Source organism: Eschrichtius robustus, chromosome 17, assembly GCF_028021215.1.
Source record: "Eschrichtius robustus isolate mEscRob2 chromosome 17, mEscRob2.pri, whole genome shotgun sequence".
NCBI classification, from domain to species: Eukaryota; Metazoa; Chordata; class Mammalia; order Artiodactyla; family Eschrichtiidae; genus Eschrichtius; species Eschrichtius robustus.
The window spans coordinates 13654924-13676121 of NC_090840.1; positions in this window are offsets into that span (position 1 = coordinate 13654924).

The following is a 21198-nucleotide window of genomic DNA, read 5'->3' on the forward strand; positions in this document are numbered from 1 at the left end:
CCATGTTGGGCCCTCACTCACTGCACATTTCCTACGTACGTGACTCTACATCAGCATCTCTGCTCCCTACAACAGCCTTGTCAGGTGGGTGTTAACATCCCCACTTACAGACAGGTAACTAACTGATGGAGAGAGACTGTGCCCGAGGTTGGGCTCAGAACCTATGTCTGGACCAATATTTACGAATTCAGCTGATTAAAAGACAGTGGCAGGGGCTTCCCTGCTGGCGCAGTGGTTGAGAATCCGCCTGCCAATGCAGGGAACACGGGTTCGAGCCTTGGTCCGGGAAGATCCCACGTGCTGCAGAGCAACTAAGTCCATGCGCCACAACTACTGAGCCTGCACTCTAGAGCCCGCGAGCCACAACTACTGAGCCCACGTGCCGCAACTACTGAAGCCTGCGCGCCTAGAGCCCGTGTTCCGCAACAAGAGAGGCCACTTTAATGAGAAGCCCGCGCACCGCAACGAAGAGTAGCGCCGGCTCGCCGCAACTAGAGAAAGCCCACGCACAGCAACGAAGACCCAACGCAGCCAAAAATAAATAAACAAATAAATAAATAAAGTTACAATGCTGGTTGTAACTTAAAAAAAAAAAAGACAGTGGCAGATGGTGTTAGTGAAAAGGATAAGAATTAATAGTTCAGCACTTTTACATCTTTACAAATGTTAACTTTTACTCTTTGATGTAGATTTTATCTCAGTTTTCAAGTGAGGCAACTCAAGTTAAATTGCCCAAGGTCACACAGCTAGTAAATGAAAAAACCTGGAATTGAACCCAGATCGGCCTTACTCCCTTCTGCCGGGGATAAAGAGTGTATGTGTGAGTGTGTGGGGTCCCTCACCACCCACTGGCCAATCTTCACGCCCGCATCAACAATCAACCGTGACCCTCTTGCTCCGGAACTGGGATCTCCTCCTTGGAATCCTTCTCTGGCACTTTCTGGGCAGCCCCTACGAAGCTTTGGAGTTTGTGTTGAGCACAGCCCTCCCTGCCACGCCTGTTCCTCCCCTGCTGCCTCTCCACCCAGGTTCAGCCTGGATGCAAGGACAGCTTGGTATCGTGTAACAGACCTCACGACCAGAATAGGACAGTGACAAGTGTACCTGCATCTCACTTAAAGGGAACACTGGGCTGAGAGAACATTCAAGGAAAGAGAAAAGGAGAGAGAAAAGCCACAGACAGCTGTCCTTTAACTGATTCAACACTGGCACGGAAGCAAGAAATAATGGCAGCAGGGGCTTCTGCTGTTTGGAACTTGCCAGGGCTTTTACTGCCAAGAATGGACATCTGAAAATTTCTTGATTTTTTTCTTAATGACAATTTGGTCTCTCAAAAGCCAGAAGCAGCAATGAGAGGAGCTGCTGCTCCTAAAAGAATTCTGGCCAATAAGAGAGCGTATAAGGGGCAGATCTAATGAACTCCAAGTGTGTCCCTAGCGCTGCCTCCCGTTCTGCTGAGCTCTCGGCATGAAGACCGTGGGGCTGGGTTAGGGTGGAGGGAGGGAAGGTACTTTTGGACCTTAGACACTTTGCTTGCAGGGGGCAGGCTGGGGTGGGGGGGACTTCTCGGGGGTGCACCACTGAAGCTGCCTGGTGACACACGGTAGCTCTGAACACGGGAGCACTAGCAAGGAGGGCAGAGCTGCTGAATGAGATGTGAGAGAATGGTCACGACACTCTTAACCTATTTAATATATAATCACATTAATCCTAAGACAAAGCGAACCTCACTGTATCTCCTTTCTTCCTGCTCTCCCAAGAACGCCCTGTTGCCTGGACCTAGAATCCTGCTGTTGGAACAATGGCTTAGTTGTGTCATGGTCTGGCTTAATTGTTGTGGGCTGTCCAGGAAATTATCCATCATTTATTTCCACAAGAGGATACATTCTGAGTTCCAATTAGTCAACTTTTCCAATACATTTGCGTAATGCAATCAAGTTTTAAATTGGGAATGGCCTGTAGCCTCTCATTAGCGTTCCTGTGTGCCAATGCATGTAATCCTATTTAGAATGTACTTTAAGACATCATTCAGCAAACATTTGAAATTCACATATACTAAAGAAAGTAATGATCTTTATCAAATTTTAAGGGTACAAGGAAGATGCATTGGTTGGGGCTGCTATTTCTGGATTAATATTTAAAGGAGACTAACTCAAGGCAAAATAATGCTGCAAGACCAATTATAATTTCAAAATACTGAATGGCACGACTGTTTTAGTTAAGAGTTTCCTTATGTAGCTGTAGAACTGAATTTAGTTCTGCACTTTTGGAAAGTCCTCAATTTTTTTCTTCGTAAGCTAAGCATACATCAATCTCTCTCTCTACCCTATTCACTCACTGGCTCCCATTCCGCTATGGTTTGGCTTAGACTTTTCCATAGTACGTAGCCGTGGTTGTGAAAATTATGTGTAGTGGTTTAAAAAATTCGCAAGGAGATGTACAGTGTTAAATGTTATGTTTTATCACATTTACGATGCTGTGTTTCCAAGCATTATATTATAGAAACAATAAAACTCATTACTAATTTCTAAATCATAGTTTTAATCATACACCTTTTATTCTATGTGTTTTTATTCTTTTTTTTAAACATCTTTATTGGAGTATAATTGCTTTACAATGGTGTGTTAGTTTCTCCTGTATAACAAAGTGAATCAGCTATACGTATACATATATCCCCATATCCCCTCCCTCTTGCATCTCCCTCCCACCCTCCTTATCCCACCCCTCTAGGTGGTCACAAAGCACCGAGCTGATCTCCCTGTGCTATGCGGCTGCTTCCTACAGCTACCTATTTTACATTTGATAGTGTATATATGTCCATGCCACTCTCTCACTTTGTCCCAGCTTACCCTTTCTCCTCCCTGTGTACCTAAGCCCATTCTCTGAGTCTGCGTCTTTACTCCTGTCCTGCCCCTAGGTTCTTCAGAACCACTTTTTTTAATTAGATTCCATATATATATATATGTTAGCATACGGTATTTGTTTTTCACTTTCTGACTTACTTCACTCTGTATGACAGACTCTAGGTCCATCCACCTCACTACAAATAACTCAATTTCATTTCTTTTTATGGCTGAGTAATATTCCATTGTATATATGTGCCACATCTTCTTTATCCATTCATCTGTCAATGGACACTTAGGTTGCTTCCATGTCCTGGCTATCATAAATAGTGTTGAATGAACACTGTGGTATATGACTCTTTTTGAATTACAGTTTTCTCAGGGTATATGCCCAGTAGTGGGATTCCTGGGTCATATGGTAGTTCTATTTTTAGTTTTTTAAGGAACCTCCATACTGTTCTCCATAGTGGCTGTATCAATTTACATTCCCACCAACAGTGCAAGAGGGTTCCCTTTTCTCCACACCCTCTCCAGCATTTATTGTTTGTAGATTTTTTAATGATGGCCATTCTGACCAGTGTGACGTGACACCTCATTGTAGTGTTGATTTGCATTTCTCTATTGATTAGTGATGGTGAGCCATCCTTTCATGTGTTTGTTGGCAATCTGTGTATCTTCTTTGGAGAAATGTCCATTTAGGTCTTCGGCCCATTTTTGGATTGGGTTGTTTGTTTTTTTGATATTGAACTGCATGAGCTGCTTGTATATTTTGGAGGTTAATCCTTTGTCAGTTGCTTCCTTTGCAAATATTTTCTCCCATGCTGAGGGTTGTCTTTTCGTCTTGTTTATGGTTTCCTTTGCTGTGCAAAAGCATTTACATTTCATTAGGTCCCATTTGTTTACTTTTGTTTTTATTTCCCTTTCTCTAGGAGATGGGTCAAAAAGGATCTTGCTGTGATTTATATCAGAGAGTGTTCTGCCTATGTTTTCCTCTAAGAGTTTGATAGTGTCTGGCCTTACATTTAGGTCTTTAATCCATTTTGAGTTTATTTTTGTGTATGGTGCTAGGGAGTGTTCTAAATTCATTCTTTTACATGTAGCTGTCCAGTGTTCCCAGCACCATTTATTGAAGAGGCTGTCTTTTCTCCATTGTATATTCTTGCCTCCTTTATCAAAGATAAGGTGATTACAGTGCATGGGTTTATCTCTGGGCTTTCTATACTGTTCCATTGATCTCTATTTCTGTTTTTGTGCCTGTACCATACCGTCTTGATTACTGTAGCTTTGTAGTATAGTCTGAAGTCCAGGAGCCTGATTCCTCCAGCTCCGTTTTTCTTTCTCAAGACTGCTTTGCCTATTTTGGTTTTTTTGTGTTTCCATACAAATTGTGAAATTTTTTGTTCTAGTTCTGTGAAAAATGCCATTGGTAGTTTGATAGGGATTGCATTGAATCTGTAGATTGCTTTGGGTAGTATAGTCATTTTCACAATGTTGATTCTTCCAATCCAAGAACATGGTATATCTCTCCATCTCTTTGTATCGTCTTTAATTTCTTTCATCAGTGTCTTATAGTTTTCTGCATACAGGTCTTTTGTTTCCTTAGGTAGGTTTATTCCTAGGTATTTGATTCTTTTTGTTGCAACGCGAAATGGGAGTGTTTCCTTAATTTCTCTTTCAGATTTTTCATCATTAGTGTATAGGAATGCAAGGGAGTTCTGTGCATTAATTTTGTATCCTGCTACTTTACCAAATTCATTGATTAGCACTAGTAGTTTTCTGGTAGCATCTTTAGGATTCTCTATGTATAGTATCATGTCAACTGCAAACAGTGACAGTTTTACGTCTTCTTTTCTGATTTGGATTCCTTTTATTTCTTTTTCTTCTCTGATTGCTGTGGCTAAAACTTCCAAAACTATGTTGAATAATAGTGGTGAGAGTGGGCAACCTTGTCTTGTTCCTGATCTTAGTGGAAATGGTTTCAGTTTTTCACCATTGAGAACGATGTTGACTGTGGGTTTGTCATATATGGCCTTTATTATGTTGAGGTAAGTTCCCTGTATGCCTACTTTCTGGAGGGTTTTTATCATAAACGCGTGTTGAATTTTGTCGAAAGCTTTCTCTGCATCTATTGAGATGATCGTATGGATTTTCTCCTTCAATTTGTTAATATGGTGTATCACATTGATTCATTTGCATATATTAAAGAGTTCTTGCATTCCTCGGATAAACCCCACTTGATCATAGTGTATGATCCTTTTAATGTGCTGCTGGATTCTGTTTGCTAGTATTTTGTTGAGGATTTTCACATTTATGTTCATCAGTGATATTGGTCTGTAGTTTTCTTTCTTTGTGACATCTTTGTCTGCTTTTGGTATCAGGGTGATGGTGGCCTCGTAGAATGAGTCTGCGGGTGTTCCTACCTCAGGTATATTTTGGAAGAATTTGAGAAGGATAGGTGTTAACTCTTCTCTAAATATTTGATAGAATTTGCCTGTGAAGCCATCTGGTCCTGGGTTTTTGTTTGTTGGAAGATTTTTAACCACAGTTTCAATTTCAGTGCTTGTGACTGGTCTGTTTATATTTTCTACTTCTTCCTAGTTCAGTCTTGGAAGGTTGTGCTTTTCTAAGAATTTGTCCATTTCTTCCAGGGTGTCCATTTTACTGGCATATACTTGCTTGTAGTGATCTCTCATGATCCTTTGTATTTCTGCATTGTCAGTTGTTACTTCTCCTTTCTCATTTCTAGTTCTGTTGATTTGAGTCTTTTCCCTTTTTCTTTTTAAATTAATTAATTAATTTATTTATTTTTGGCTACGTTGGGTCTTTGTTGTTGCATGTGGGCTTTCTTTTTTAGTTGCAGTGAATGGGGGTTACTCTTCATTGTGGTGCACAGGCCTCTCATTAAAGTGGCTTCTCTTGTTGTGGAGCATGGGCTCTAGGTGCGTGGGCTTCAGTAGTTGCGGCACACAGGCTCAGTAGTTGTGGCTCGCAAGCTCTAGAGCGCAGACTCAGTAGTTGCGGCACACGGGCTTAGTTGTTGCACGGCATGTAGGATCTTCCCGGACCAGGGCTTGAACCCATGTCCCCTACACTGGCAGGCAGATTCTTAACCACTGCACCTAACAGGGAAGCCCTCCTTTTTTTTCTTGATGAGTCTGGCTAATGGTTTATCAATTTTGTTTATCTTCTCAAAGAACCAGGTTTTAGTTTTATTGATCTTTGCTATCGTTTCCTTCATTTCTTTTTCATTTATTTCTGATCTGATCTTTACAATTTCTTTCCTTCTGCTAACTTTGGGGTTTTTTTGTTCTCCTTTCTCTAATTGCTTTTGGTGTAAGGTTAGGTTATTTGAGATGTTTCTTGTTTCTTGAGGTAGGATTGTATTGCTATAAACTTCCCTCTTAGAACTGCTTTTGCTGCATCCCATATGTTTTGGGCTGTTGTGTTTTCATTGTCATTTGCTTCTAGGTATTTTTTGATTTCCTCTTTGATTTCTTCAGTGATCTCTTGGTTATTTAGCAGTATATTATTTAGCTTCCATGTGTTTGTATTTTTTACAGGTTTTTTCCTGTAATTGATATCTAGTCTCATAGCATTGTGGTTGCAAAAGATACTTGATACGATTTCAATTTTCTTAAATTTGCCCAGGCTTGATTTGTGACCGAAGGTATGATCTATCCTGGAGAATGTTCCATGAGCACTTGAGAAGAAAGTGTATTCTGTTGTTTTTGGATGGAATGTCCTATAAATATCAATTAAGCCCATCTTGTTTAATGTATCATTTAAGGCTTGTGTTTCCTTATTTATTTTCATTTTGGTTGATCTGTCCATTGGTGAAAGTGGGGTGTTAAAGTCCCCTGCTATGATTGTGTTACTGTCGATTTCCCCTTTTATGGCTGTTAGCATTGGCCTTATGTATTGAAGTGCTCCTATACTGGGTGCATAATTATTTACAATTGTTATATCTTCTTCTTGGATTGATCCCTTGATCATTATGTAGTGTCCTTCTTTGTCTCCTGTAATAGTCTTTATTTTAAGGTCTATTTTGTCTGATATGAGAATTGCTACTTCAGCTTTCTTTTGATTTCCATTTGCATGGAATATCTTTTTCCATCCCCTCACTTTCAGTCTGGATGTGTCCCTAGGTCTGAAGTGGGTCTCTTGTAGACAGCATATATACGGGTCTTGTTTTTGTATCCATTCAGCCAGTCTATGTCTTTTGGTTGGAGCTTTTAATCCATTTACATTTAAGGTACTTATCGATATGCATGTTCCTATCACCATTTTCTTAATTGTTTTGGGTTTGTTATTGCAGGTGTTTTCCTTCTCTTGGGTTTCCTGCCTAGAGAAGTTCCTTTAGCATTTGTTTTAAAGCTGGTTTGGTGGTGCTGAATTCTCTTAGCTTTTGCTTGTCTGTAAGGGTTTTAATTTCTCCATCAAAGCTAAATGAGATCCTTGCTGAGTAGAGTAATCTTGGTTGTCGGTTCTTCCCTTTCATCACTTTAAGTATGTCCTGCCACTCTCTTCTGGCTTGCAGAGTTTCAGCTGAAAGATCAGCTGTTAATGTTATGGGGATTCCCTTGTATGTTATTTGTTGCTTTTCTCTTGCTGCTTTTAATACTTTTTCTTTGTATTTAATTTTTGATAGTTTGATTGGTATTTGTCTTGGCGTGTTTATCCTTGGATTTATCCTGTATGGGACTCTCTGTGCTTCCTGGACTTGACTATTTCCTTTCCCATATTAGGGAAGTTTTCAACTATAATTGCTTCAAATATTTTCTCACTCCCTTTCTTTTTCTCTTCTTCTGGGACCCTTATAATTTGAATGTTGGTGTGTTTAATGTTGTCCCAGAGGTCTCTGAGACTGTCCTCAATTCTTTTCATTCTTTTTTCTTTATTCTGCTCTGTGGTAGTTATTTCCACTCTTTTATCTTCCAGGTCACTTATCCGTTCTTCTGCCTCAGTTATTCTGCTATTGCTTCCTTCTAGAGATTTTTAATTTCATTTATTGTGTTTTCATGATTGTTTGTTTGCTCTTTAGTTCTTCTAGATCCTTGTTAAACGTTTCTTATATTTTCTCCATTGTATTTCCAAGATTTTGGATCATCTTTACTATCGTTACTCTGAATTCTTTTTCAGGTAGACTGCCTATTTCCTCTTCATTTGTTTGGTCTGGTGGGTTTTTACCTTGCTCCTTCATCTGCTGTGTATTTCTCTGTCTTCTCATTTTGCTTAACTTACTGTGTTTGGGGTCTCCATTTCGCAGGCTGCAGGGTCATACTTCCCGTTGTTTTTGGTGTCTGCCCCAAGTGGGTAACGTTGGTTCAGTGGGTTGTATAGGCTTCCTGGTGGAGGGGACTGGTGCCTGTGTTCTGTTGGATGAGGCTGGATCTTGTCTTTCTGGTGGGCATGACTGCGTCTGGTGGTGTGTTTGGGGGCATCTGTGAACTTATTATGATTTTAGGCAGCCTCTTTGCTAATGGGTGGGGTTGTGTTCCTGTTTTGCAAGTTGTTTGGCGTAGGGTGTCCAGCATTGGAGCTTGCTGGTCGTTGAGTGGAGCTGGGTCTTAGCGTTGAGACAGAGATCTCCGGGAGAGCTCTTGCCGATTGATATTACATGGGGCCGGGAGGTCTTTGGTGGTCCAATCCTGAGCTCGGCTCTCCCACCTCTGAGGCTCAGGCCTGACCCCCAGCCAGAGCACCAAGACTCTGTCAGCCACATGGCTCAGAAGAAAAGGGAGAAATGAAATCAAATGAAATCAAATGAAATAAAATAAAATATTAAAATAAAAAATAAAAAATATTATTAAAATAAAAAAAAATTTTTAAAAAGAAGAGAGCAACCAAACCAATGAACAAATCCACCAATGACAACAAGCATTAAAAACCAAACTACTTTCTGATATAAATCAGATACTAGTTTCTGATATAAATCAGAAACTAGTCAGTCACATACAGCAAACCCCAAGGCTACAGTTGCTCCCAAAGTCCACCACCTCAATTTTGAGATGATTTGTTGCCTATTCAGGTATTCCACAGATGCAGGGTACATCAAGTTGATTGTGAAGATTTAATCCGCTGCTCCTGAGGCTGCACAGAGAAATTTCTCTTTCTCTCCTTTGTTCGCACAGCTCCTGGGTTTCAGCTTTTGATTTGACCCCACCTCTGCAGGTAGGTCACCCTCTGGCATCTGTTCGTCGCCCAGCCAGGATGGGGTTAAAGGAGTGGCTGAATAGGGGGCTCTGGCTCACTCATGCTGGGGGGAGGGAGGGGTACTGAATGCGGGGCGAGCCTGTGGTGGCAGAGGCCAGCGTGACATTGCACCAGCCTGAGGCGCGCCGAGCGTTCTCCCGGGGAAGTTGTCCCTGGATCATGGGACCCTGGCAGTGGCGGGCTGCACAGGCTCCCGGGAGGGGCGGTGTGGAGAGTGACCTGTGCTCGCACACAGGCTTCTTGGTGGCAGCAGCAGCAGCCTTAGCGTCTCATGCCCGTCTCTGGGGTCCGCGCTGATAGCCGCGGCTCACGCCCGTCTCTGGAGCTCGTTTAGGCGGTGCTCTGAACCCCCTCTCCTTGTGCACCCCAAACAGTGGTCTCTTGCCTCTTCGGCAGGTCCAGTCTTTTTCCTGGACTCCCTCCCAGCTAGCTGTGGCGCACTAGCCCCCTTCAGGCTGTGTTCACGCCGCCAACCCCAGTCCTCTCCCTGGGATCCGACCTCTGAAGCCCGAGCCTCAGCCCCCAGCCCCCACCCCCGCCCCGGCGGGTGAGCAGACAAGCCTCTCGGGCTGGTGAGTGCTGGTCGGCACTGGTCCTCTGTGCAGGAATCTCTCCGCTTTGCCCTCCGCACCCCTGTTGCTGCGCTCTCCTCTGTGGCTCCAAAACTTCCCCCCGGCCTACCCTCCTGTCTCCACCAGTGAAGGGGCTTCTAGTGTGTGGAAACCTTTCCTCCCTCATAGCTCCCTCCCACTGGTGCAGGTCCCGTCCCTATTCTTTTGTCTCTGTTTTTTCTTTTTTCTCTTGCCCTACCAGGTACGTGGGGGAGTTTCTTGCCTTTTGGGAAGTCTGAGGTCTTCTGCCAGCGTTCAGTAGGTATTCTGTAGGAGTTGTTCCACATGTAGATGTATTTTCGATGTATTTGTGGGGAGGAAGGTGATCTCCACGTCTCACTCCTCTGCCATCTTGAAGGTCCCGTGTTTTTATTCTTTTTCGTCTGACATCTGCTGGTAATCTGTTTGTCAATTAAATTCAAAGTCTATACTTCCTTTAGTGTTGTCTATTAGTGGAGTTTGCTCTTTTCAAATAAGAATGTTGTTCTCACTGACCTTTTCATTTAGATAACATTGCACTTCATTCTGTTGAAAGTATAAATACCTTTTTCCTAAAACCCTCAGAGAAGACAGGGTTATACACACTGAATCCTGGTTTTAAAATGGTATCCTAGGAAACTACTTCCCAAACAAAGTCAGGACGGGGTGGGGGGAGGTCAAGGCCTGTGCTGGGGTGGAGGTAACTCTGTAAGACCTGCAGGACCTAATTCACCCAGGACACCTAAGTCTTCCTCTTACACTCACTTCAGTGGGCCAAGTTAGCCTCAGAAAGTGACTGTGTAAAATTTCCGCTTGCAGGAAGACAGAACAGTCTAACCTGTTAGGAATGTGCAGTTGTTCATAACTGACTTGTAACTGTTTTTGTTTGTTTGTTTCACTTCCAGCTGCTCTTATCCATTCTCATTCTTTTTCCTGTCCAGTGTCTCCGTATAAGTTTTTGCAGACTTGTATTAGAGCATTTAATGACATTGTGTTATAATTTGTTTTTGTTCAAATACAGTTTGGTGTGCACCCTTTCTCCTAGCTAGAATGTAAGCTTCTAAAATGCAGAAACCATATATTTTTTTTTCATTTTTGTATCATGGGGTTTCATTCACTGTAAGTCTTAATAGATGTTAGTTAACTGAGAAAAATGAGAAAAGCTGAACTATTTTCCCAGGAAAGCTAACATTGCTTCATCGCTGCCTATTAATATCATTACAGTTTTTGTCAGAGAAGCAAGATGATACCAGGATTCTAAGAGATAGGAATGTAACAGGATGTACAACATTTGATTGCATTTACGAGGGAGGGAGATAACCTTTCTTATTCAGATAACCAGGTGCTTTTCAGGAAGAACAAATCCAGATAGGACCCCCCCCCCTCCCCGCTCCCTGTCCCAGTGGTTGCCTTCAGCTATTGGAGAATTGCATGTGGGTGGGGTGGGCCTCGCAGGGTGTGGGTAGCCTGGATGGAAGGAGGATTCTGAAATGCAAAGTGGGAAGGCAACCAAGGGAGACCTTATCAACCTTAGTCCTGTTCTGCCTGAAGTCTTTTTTTTTTGCCAAGTTTTGTTTTAGGGTAAAGTTGGTTGGAAAACCATAGAAGATGACAGCTCCTTTCTGTGCTTGTATGTGTTCAAATAGAGACTGGAGGTGGGAGGCAAGATGGTGGGACAGATGGCCGACCCTTGGATGGGGGCAAGGAGGTGGGCTGGGCTGCCCTCCTCCACCTCCTGTTTCTCCTGGCAAGTTTATGCATTTGTCATGGTGTGAAAAAGGTGGGAAAACAGTGTCAGGGAGGCTACTTTAATATAGGTTGAAGGCAACAATGGGATGATACTACATAAAACTGTGAATGCCAAAGGCCACTTACTTCAAGTGCAAGAAGATGCCGGACTTGGACCTTCCTCTGGCATGAATATTCTTACCATGTCTTTATTGTGAATTTGAAGTCGTGGGGTCAAAGGTGTGTTTGGCATGTGACTGGGTGGTCGGCAGGGGTGGGGGAGGAAAGCTGCATGCCAGGGCACACGGAAATTGTCCACTGTCTTTAAAGGGGCACAGAACCAGCCTTTGGGGTCTAGGCTCCCTCCCCATGGAGTTTGTATCTGTAGGGTTTAACTACAAGGCTCATGGAGATGGGAGCAGCATTCCCTTGAATATCAACCTGTGGAATCCCAATGAGACGTGGCTGGAGACCTGGGTGAGGGGGAGTAGGGGACTCTGAGGCCACAGAGCAAAAGCCCTACATTCCAATCCACGGGGTGCAGCAGTTTAACCCCTGAGTGATGCCAAGTGGTGGTGGAGGCCAGTGACCCACCATCTCGCTGGCAGGCCTGGCAGCTGCTCCTTCAACTTTAGACATTAATGGGATGGAGTCGGGCTATTCAGTCACTCCATCAAAATTATGAGCAGTCTATTATTGTAAAGCATGTATTTCTGTGGAGATTTTTTAAGCCCAATATTTTAGTTCTTGCTGCAAGAGCCAGTTTAGAAAGTAGCCCTGTGCCTCCAGGTTTTAGTGATCTGGGAGGAAAGCACACAGAGCTACATGTTTTGCTCCTAGATTGAAAAGGAAAACCATTCCTGAGCCAAAGAAACAGCATGTGCGTCGCTGAGGGCAGAGTGTGTGAATTACATCGTCCCTCACAACCTGCTATGAGGCTTAACTGGAGATTGCTTTCTGGATATAATGCCATCGGAAAGGGAAGCAAATCCCTCATGAATAAATTCATTCTCCTGTGAACCTAACTGCAAAGATAGTATGACATTCATTTAATAAAGGCAGACTTCAGCAGTCCAGAGTTGTATCAATCTGGTGTTTGTTCCTTTGGAAAACTATTTCAAGTCTTATTAGATTATTAAATGTGTGCTCTTCTTACCCCCAAACAAAGAAAGTATCTTGAAGGGTGGCTGGGATATATCTAAGACTAGAGCACACACAAATGTAACAATGGGATCCATTAGGAAATGCCGCTACTGTGGGACAAAGACCCAAGAATTATTCATCTCTCTGACTTTAAGCAACTAGGCTTTTAAAAATAAAGCACAGCTTGGAATCCTTCATCATCAGACGATCACACCTAAGTTTCATTGGCACCATCCAGATAAAGAAGCTAGAGATCAACACCAAATGCTTCAGAATGCATTCATTGTGCTGCAAAAAGTGTTGTCATGAAATGGATATTGAATTCATTATTACTAGGGATTAAAATAGTGGAATGGGGGGCAGACTACAAGGAGAAGCTGTAGGAAAGAAACAGAGCATGTTCATGCATCGTGAGTCCTCAGTTTCTTAATCGGGTGCTCAATCCACTGGAAGACATATTCAAAATCTCAAGGACCTCAAGCTTCAGTTTTTCAGTTCACTCCCCTCTGTCTGTTTAAACACAAACACACACGCATACACAACTGTGGCAGAATAAATGTTACTTTATCTAATTTAACATATTATTCAGGTGAGGATAGCTTCCCATAAGCAGAGGTGAGAGCAAAAAATAAGTAGGGCTATTTTCATAGGATGCTATCAAGGTGATATCCTTGTGAGTTTACCTATTTGGACTCAGCCGAATATGGAGCGAAGCAAGAATGGAGTGGATCAGTAACTCTCAGTTTTTAGGGCATGAGAACCACCTGGAGGGCTTGGGAAAACACAGGTTGCTGGGCTCCACCTCAGAATTTCTGCTCCAGAATTTTTCATTCAGACTTCTCTGATTCTGACCTTTCGGCCTAGAGAAAAGTTTGACTGTTTCTGAGCTGCCCAGCTATGCGGAACGCTGCTCTCTCCCCCGCTCTAGGAATGTTCTTCTGCTTTCCTCACTGGGGGCTGTGGGAGGATGAGCCGGGGCCCTGGGGACAAGGCAAACGAGCAGGAGCCAGTGAGGGAGAGAGATTCAGGGAGGAGGGGCTGCTGGATAGCTACTCAGGATAAACTTTCTACAGTTGACAAGGAAACCAAGATTGAGTACAGATTTCCATAACAAAATATTTTTCTCTTTTGCTAGATAGCTAACGGCCTATTGAATTTCTGCTGCCGGTTCCTGGAGCAGGCTTCAGATTGCTGATGTCTTTTTGGTTGGACCCATCCCAGCATTATCTGCATATGCTGTGGAAGGGCTTCTCCTACTAGAAGCAGGTGGAGTCACCTGCAGGGCCGCCATATTGCACAAGTCCAAGGCATCATTCACTTTGCTGCAGTATGAGAGATGGAATGTTTTTCACTATTCCCTGGAAATCTAGTTATCACGATGATCTCTCCTATTCACTCCTGTCTATTTTCTTTCAGTGTGGGTATAATACCTCCAAATCCATTTTAATAACAAACTAAAAAAAAATTAAACTACAATGAAAATCTACAGAAAAAGTGGGAGAAAAGAGCCCATAGTGACTATAAATCATCTCTAACCTAGGTCTCTGGTTTCACAGATGAGAAAACAAGGGCCATGCAAACACCTATTAAATACCTTTAATACTTATCTATAACATAATTTTAATAGCTGCATAGTGGTCCATCCTATATAGATACAATAACTTATTTAATGAATTCCATCTTGTAGAAAGTTAAAAATTTTTTCAAAATTTTGCTTTTATGGCAATTCCTCAGACTACTACTCATTGTAGAGTTGAGACAGTGCTATTTTTACATGCGACGGACCAGAATTTCAATAATATATCAGCAATGGAATTTTAGAACCTCACATTTAAGGTATCAGTAGTCAGTAACATATAAAGCATGCATAACATTTTTTAGAGACATTTTATATAAGAATTACCCTTCCTTAAGTATTCAGTCTGAGGCACTGCATAGTATGCTGTGCTAAGTGATCAGTGCATAGTATCTCATGTAACCCTTGTACTTGCCCGAGGGCTTAGATTGGATGATTACAGGACATCTCAGAGATATTGCAAGTTTGGTTCCAGACCACCGCAAGAAAATTAATATTGAAATAAAGCAAATCACATGAAATTTTTGATTTCCCAGTGCATACAAAAGTTATGTTTCCACTACACTGTAGTCTATTAAGTGTGCAATAGCATTATGTCTAAAAACAATGTCCATACCTTCATTAAAAAGACTTAATTGCAAAAAAACTCTAACCATCATCTGAGCCTTCAGCGAGTCATAATCTTTTTGCAACAGTAACATCAAAGATCACTTATCACAGATCACCATAACAAATATAATAATTATGAAAAAGTTTGAAATATTGTAAGAATTATCAGAATATGACACAGAGACACAAGTGAGCAAATGCTGTTAGAAAAATGGTGCCAATAGACTTGCTCAGTGCAGGGCTGCTGCAAACCCTCAATGTGCAAAGAATGCAGTATTTGCAAGACACAATAAAGCAAAGTGCAATAAAATGAGATATACCTGTACTCCCAATTAGCCAGATGAGGAAACTGAAGTTGACAGCGACCAGAAAACTTGCCCCAGGTACACAGGTAGTAAGAAGCAGACTCAGGTGCCAAATCAAGTCCTCTACCATCAGGGCCACTGTCATGCTGCCTCTTCTTGCCTTTAAGATAATGAAGCGGAGCCTCTAGCAGGAGAGAAATGGAAACACAGGATAATGAAAACAGCGTCAGGAGGACAAAATTTATGAAGTAATCTTTTTCTTTTTCATCTTATTTTCAAGAAAATACAGGTATTGTATCAAGAAATTAATAGTTTAGATGTTTTGAGTCCACTTAAATGAATATGACTTTTACTTATTAAAATGCTAATAATCCATTAGGTTTTAAATTTAAACATCAAAAATGTAAATTTCAATCTCAAACCCCCAATTAAAGGCAAATAATTACATTTTTCCTCTAGTGGAATTGCTGGGTGAAGGAGTGTTGGTTCATACACCTGGGAATTTCCCGGATGAAATCTGAAACTGGCCACTGTACACAGAGGTCGAGAGAGGGAAGAAAGAGGCAGATGAGGAGGAGGCGGGTCGGATAAGCCGGGAAACTTAACAAGTTCGCCTTGGGCGGATGCATAGTGAGTAGATCTCCGCCCCTGCCCACCAAATTTAAAAAGCTTATAGGGAGATCTTATCAGGGTTCAGTCACGTACCCGGTCCAGGTGGTCTCGACAACACATTACTCTCTGAAGGCGAGTCCTCGGAACCAGCTCCTACTGCGGCAGCGGTGGGCAGAATATACCCTCCAAGGACGGGGGAGGGGTGAGGAGCTTCCTGCCCGGTGCAGCTCAAGGGTCAACCGGCCCTCATGTCCTTTGGATGACCTCCTCCAGCCAGGATGGAGGTACAGCTTAATATTTTTAATATTTATTGCCAAATTTTCCTTCAAAAAGTTTCTATTTTCCTTTTAATTCTTCTTCCCAACACTCCTGTCATATTGGAAGTAGGTCTTTTTTTTAGTTCCTCAAAAAAATTCCTGCGAAGTACCTCTTTTAAAAATGTTGTTTTAATTCTGTGCCCATTTAATAGTGGAAACTGATCTTTTCTTGTTTTAATTTGAATTTCTTTGATTAATTATGAGGTTTAATTTTTCTTGTTATATTTATATACTTGGCACTTGTTCCTTTGTGAATTTCCTATTCTTTGGCTTTGCTAAATTCTCTGTTGGGGTGTCATATATTTTCGTCTTTGTTGAGTTGTAAGAGCTTTTCCTATAGTGAGGATATTAACCTACAGTTTGACATATATTATCCTGCAATCTCCTCTAACTCCAGGTTTGTTGTTTGTATTTTAATTTTATAGTGTTTTGTTCATATAGATGCTTTACAGTTTTAATAGTCAAGTTAATGTATCTATTCCTTTTATGAATTCTGCTTTTGCGTGCATAGCTGATTTCTGGTGGCTCTTTTATATTTTTCAAGCCTTCAGTATATGTTAATTTACATAATTGCCTTGTCACAGATAATGTTTGGGAGAACATTATCTCATTAAAATGACCTGTCAGTTTTCTTTCTGAGGTTTCTGTGTCTGCCCTTCTCAATGAGCTACACTTTTATTTTTCTTACAAATGCCCCAACCCACTGTTGATCCCAGCAGCGCCTTTTAGTGGAGCAATGAACAATTGCTTTTCTGCTGAAGCTTGCTGCCTTGAAGTCATTTTCAGATTATTAAAAAATGAGGGAGTTTAGTTGGACAGGCTGGACCTCTTTTTGTGAAGATTACAGAGAGAATCTACACAGTTTCTGAAAGGTGATCTTGCCTGAGAGTAATGATAATGCCTGAAATAAAAGGCCTCTCTCGCATCTCCTGTGGACCCTCAGCGCATTTTAATCCTAATTAAAGAAGTCCAAGAGAGCTTTTCCAGAAGGAGCTGATTATAACCACAGCTCCATATGGAACTCATCGAGGGTTACCACTGCAGCTGTGGAGCATTAGAGCATGAGACGCACACTGGAAATGTCTCCACGCGAGGCATCCGTTGAAAAATGGTTTGTTAAACTTGGCTGTGTGGGAGTCCTTTAGTGTTCTTAATACCAGGGGACAAGTTGTGTTCTACCAGGAGGCCCCCTTATTCCTTTAAGCCTTGCTACGCATTTTTGTGCATTGATACTGCATGAAACCTTTTGGATTGCTGGAGTGCCCTGGTTGTATTCCTGATAGAGGGCATGGTACTCGGTTTTAGATCTTTATCTTTGGGCAGTGGGCTTGGATTATTATCGACTAGGGGAAGTTGAAAAACAGACATTCAGTAGCTTCTGGGTCCCATATTGCTGGGGGGCTGGTGAAGTCCATGGTGAGGGCAAGAGGCAAAAGAGCACTGGAGATGAGCGTAACGATCTCACATCTGCCCCGGAACAATTTGCTGAGCTTCTGCCACTCACAGCAGAGAGATCTGGACCAGGGAGGCTAGAGACCCACTTGTCATTTCAAAACTGGAATAAGGTTCTGGTGATGCCCTGGCAGCAAAAAACATGAGTGTTGTAATGCTTAAGATATTTTTCTCCTCTTACCACTCTAATTCACACTATTTTGCACCAGTAGTAACTCAAAGACCAATACAAAACAGGAGAGAAAAAGCACACATCCCTGAAAACTCAAGATAATCTCACATCTCATTTTAGCTAATATTTCCTGTTCCCACCTTTTCTCCAATTGAACTCTTAATGCCTGTGCAGTAGTAAGTGTTAGTCTCAACTCCAAGGTGAAGCTGGGTGCAGGGGAAGCATGAGATCACCAGCAGCCGGAATGCCCTGCTTCTCCCCTGGCTGTTCAAAGTGCTAGCAGATTCAAAGGGAGATAGGGAGAGAGGACACCCACGAGCAGTGGCCAGGACCAGGAGACCAGAGGGGTTGCTGATACTCCTTCTGGGTTCTTGAGGGAGGATATGCATTTTATTCTTCTTCGGGGCTTTGGGCTCTAAGCTCATTGTAGTCTCCAGGTGAACTTGGCACCTGGGAACGTCATGGCTGGTGTGCTCCGATTAGGCAGGCCCCAGTGATGTGGATGATGCCTTTCTCTACGCCACCTGCTCCCCACTCGTCATTCTTGGATAAGAAGGGTCATATGAAAACCTCCCAAGTAGGGCTTCCCTGGTGGCGCAGTGGTTAAGAATCCTCCTGCCAATGCAGGGAACACAGGTTCGAGCCCTGGTCCGGGAAGATCCCACATGCTGCGGAGCAACTAAGCCCGTGAGCCACAACTACTGAGCCTGCGCTCTAGAGCCCGTGAGCCACAACTACTGAGCCCGTGTGCCTGGAGCCCGAGCTCCGCAACAAGAGAAGCCCCCGCAATGAGAAACCAGTGCACCGCAAAGAAGAGTAGCCCCCGCTCGCCGCAACTAGAGAAAGCCCACGCACAGCAATGAAGACTCAGCGCAGCCAAAAATAAATAAATAAATAAAAATTAAAAAAAAAACGTCCCAAGTACAAGGTAACAATATATATAGGTTGGGACAGTCCCAAGGGATCTGAGGTTGCATTGTTATATTGGGTTTATAGAGTCAAAGCTGGGAGACATTTGAGAATGGAGGGGGCACCCCAGACCCTAAACAGTTGTGCCTGTGGCGTATAATACTGTGTGATGCCACCAACTTCCCAAAACATGAAAAGCTGAGTTTATGAGACAAGCAATTCAGAGGCCTTATGTTAATCAATGGGAAAAAGATGGTGTTTATTTTAGTGATAGTTGTGTGTGGTAAGGCATATATTTTCCCAACCAAGTGTCCAACAGCTAAATTAACTGCAGAGATTCTAGTCAAAAAATCTTCTGGCTTTGAGGATGAAGGGGTAACAGGCTTGGTAGTGAATAAGCTTTGAGGGCATAACTCCTAAGAAAGTAACTCATGAATTTAAGACAAAATGTCATTAGGTGTTTTATAAATTTATTTCCTAAGGGTATTATACTTTTAAAAACTACATGTAAGTCTTAACTAGTTTTTCATAATTCAGAAGAAAAGGAACGGCTAATAATCGTGTCAAAGACATAACGGTCTTTTAAGAAGTTTTGTTTTAAGTTCATTGGAACAAATGTGAGAAGAACGATCATCATTGTAATTTATTATTTACTATGAGGAATTGGCTTACAATCAGCTGTCTACCAGCTACAGACCCAGACAAGCCAGTGCTGTACTTCAGTCTGAAGTTCTGAGTCTGAGGCCTGAGAACCAGGGGAGCCAATGGTGTAAATCGTAGTCCGAGGGCAGGAGAAGAGATGAATGTCCCAGCTGAACAGTGAGGCAGAAAAAAGGGACAAGTTCTTCCTTCCTCCATCTTTTCTTCTATCCCAGTTGTCAATAGATTGGATGATGTAATACCCATATTAGGTAGAGAAATCTGCATTATGGGGTCCATGGATTCAAGTCCTAATGTCATCTGGAAACACCTTCCCAGACATCCCCAGAATTGCCTGATCTGGGTACCTTATGGCCAGTCAAGTTGACACTTAAAATTAACCATCACAATCACGCTTGTGAAAAAACTCGTTGAAATATTTTATTCTTTGAATTATAGGAGCAATGTATTTCAAATGAGAGGACATAGGAAGAAAACAGAATCTATTACTTGAGAGGTACTAAAAACTCCATTTGTGCAGATACAAATTACACACTATATAATTAGAGAATGTTGAGTTTTCTTCAGGGTAAATAATTTCTATTTTAATAAGGACCTTATGTTGGAATTGACTAGCATCATGAAAATTAACATTTGTTGAAAGTCATGACTTTATAGTGCAACCCAGTAGTATAAACATCATCAGTATTACTGTTGTCAACTTGACCAGTTGCTTTTGCAAGAAAAGAAAAAAAAAAAGGTCTGCAGTTTAGTTAAGTGTATTTGCTATACATATAAAAAAAAAAAAAAAAACTAGTAGTTTAGCAAAATAGATGTTTCTGCTCCTGTAAAGGTCAAGTGTGTATGTTCATGGTCTGGGGGCAGCTTTCTCCGAGCAATGATCTGGGGACAAAGGCTCCTTTAATCTTTGAGTCTCAACATTCCCTATGGTCTTAAGTCTTTATCTCCTTACTGAAGGAGGAAAAGGCAACATAGAAGGTTCATCTGCTTCTGTCCAGAAGAGCCCAGCCTAGTTGATGCTGGTGCACATCCATGGACAAGATCTTACCACGGGGTTTCCCTGGTGGCGCAGTGGTTAAGAATCCTCCTGCCAATGCAGGGGACACGGGTTTGAGCCCTGGTCCAGGAAGATCCCACATGCTGCGGAGCAACTAAGCCCGTGCACCACAACTACTGAGCCTGCGCTCTAGAGGCCACAAGCCACAACTACAGAGCCCGCACCACAACTACTGAGCCTGCGTGCCTAGAGCCTGTGTGCCTAGAGCCTGTGCTCCGCAACAAGAGAAGCCACTTTAATGAGAAGCCCAAGCACTGCAAGGAAGAGTAGCCCCCGCTCGCCGCAACTAGAGAAAGCCCACGTGCAGCAACGAAGACCCAACACAGCCAAAAATAAATAAATAAAATTTAAAAATAAATAAATAAAAAATAAAAGCTGGTGACTCATTTAAAAAAAAAAAAGATCTTATCACGGAGTCACACGTCCTCTGTGTACACCTGCCCTGAGTGACCTGCACACCTGCCTCTCAGTCCCAACTCTTCACTTTAGAAAGGACAGCCTGGATGCCTGTAGAATCTGGTCTCTTTGTTGCTGCCTGTATCCAGCGGGTTGGTCAGCACTAAATCAGAGCATTCATCATAGAGTGTAACTTCTGTCCTAGAGTTAGTGTAGTGAATGGTGTCAGTGAGTAGTTGTCTTCCTGAGGAAGATTTATGAACATAGTGCCTGGGAAGAAATAAGCTTAATTTAAAAAATAAAAACAAGCTGAAAACTTTTCAATAAGTATTCTAATCTAAAAGGTGATAAGGGCTATGGATTTCATTTTATTTTTGAGAGAGCGAGGTTGTTTTGTTTCATAGTTTTATTCTTGGTTTTATACCAAGTGATTATTTGTATTTATCCATCATAAATACTGTATTTAGATATATGTGACTCTTAAGGAATTAGTAAGTAATAATAGTGAGGTATTATGTGTAACGAATTAAAATATTTCTTTGTGAATAATGTTAATAATTTAAATTATACCTGCATAATTAGTTTTTCTGTGTGTTGGATACACCACTTGAAAAAA